The sequence below is a fragment of the Propithecus coquereli genome, unplaced genomic scaffold (assembly GCF_000956105.1).
Source record: "Propithecus coquereli isolate 6110/MARCELLA unplaced genomic scaffold, Pcoq_1.0 Scaffold985, whole genome shotgun sequence".
NCBI classification, from domain to species: Eukaryota; Metazoa; Chordata; class Mammalia; order Primates; family Indriidae; genus Propithecus; species Propithecus coquereli.
In genome coordinates this window covers 454,448-455,597 of record NW_012156229.1, presented here as the reverse complement: position 1 = coordinate 455,597, position 1,150 = coordinate 454,448, and positions in this window count along the sequence as shown.

Sequence of the window (1,150 nt, the reverse complement as noted above, 5' to 3'; positions counted from 1 at the left end):
CTAATGATGTATCCAAAGGAACTAGAAAACCAAAAATAAATCAAATCTAAAACTAGTGGAAGGAAAGAAATAATAAAGATCAGAGCAGAAAAAATGAAATTGAGACTTAAAAAAATAGATCAATGAAAGAAAAAGTTGGTCTTTCGAAAAGATAAATGAAATAGACAAACCTTTGGCTAGACAATGAAAAAGAGAGAGAAGGCCAAATAAATAAAATCAGAAATCAAAAAGAAGATGTAAGAACGGAGACCACAGAAATACAAGAAATCATTAAAGACTTTTATGAACAACTATACACCAAAGAACAGGAAAATCTAGAAGAAACGGATAAATTCCTGTTCACACACAACTTACCAAGATTGAATCATGAAGAAATACAAAATAACCAATAAACCAACAACGAATAATGTAATAAAAAGTCTCCCATCAAAGAAAAGCTCAGGACCTGATGGCTTTACTGCTGGATTCTACAAAACATTTGAAGAAGAACTAATATCAATTCTATTCAAATGCATCAAAACAAAAAAACAAAAAACAAACAAACAAACAAAAAACAAAAAAACCTGAAGAGGAGGGAATACTTACAAACTCACTCTACAAGGTCAGCATTACCCTGATACCTAAACCAGACAAGGACAGAACAAAAAAAGAAAACTACAGGTCAATATCACTAATGAACATAGATGCAAAAAACCTTGACAAAATGTTAACAAACTAAATTAAACAACACCTTAAGAAGATAATTCACCATGATCAAGCAGGATTCATGCCAGGGATATAAGAATGGTTCAACATACACAAATCAATAAACATGATACATCACATTAACAGAACCAAAGAACAAAAACCATATGATCATTTCAGTATAAGGTGAAAAAGCATTTAATAAAATTCAACATCCCTTTATGATAAAAACTCTCACTAAACTGGGTATAGAGAAAGCATACCTCAAAATAATAAAGGCCACATATGACAAACCCAGAGCTAACATCATACTAAATGAGAAAAAATTGAAAGCCTTTCCCTTAAGATCTGGAAAAAGACAAGGATGTCCACTTTCAACACTTTCATTCAACATAGTACTTGAAGTCTGCAAGGCCAGAGAAATTAGGCAAGAAAAAGAAATGAAAGGCATCCAATTGAAAAGGAA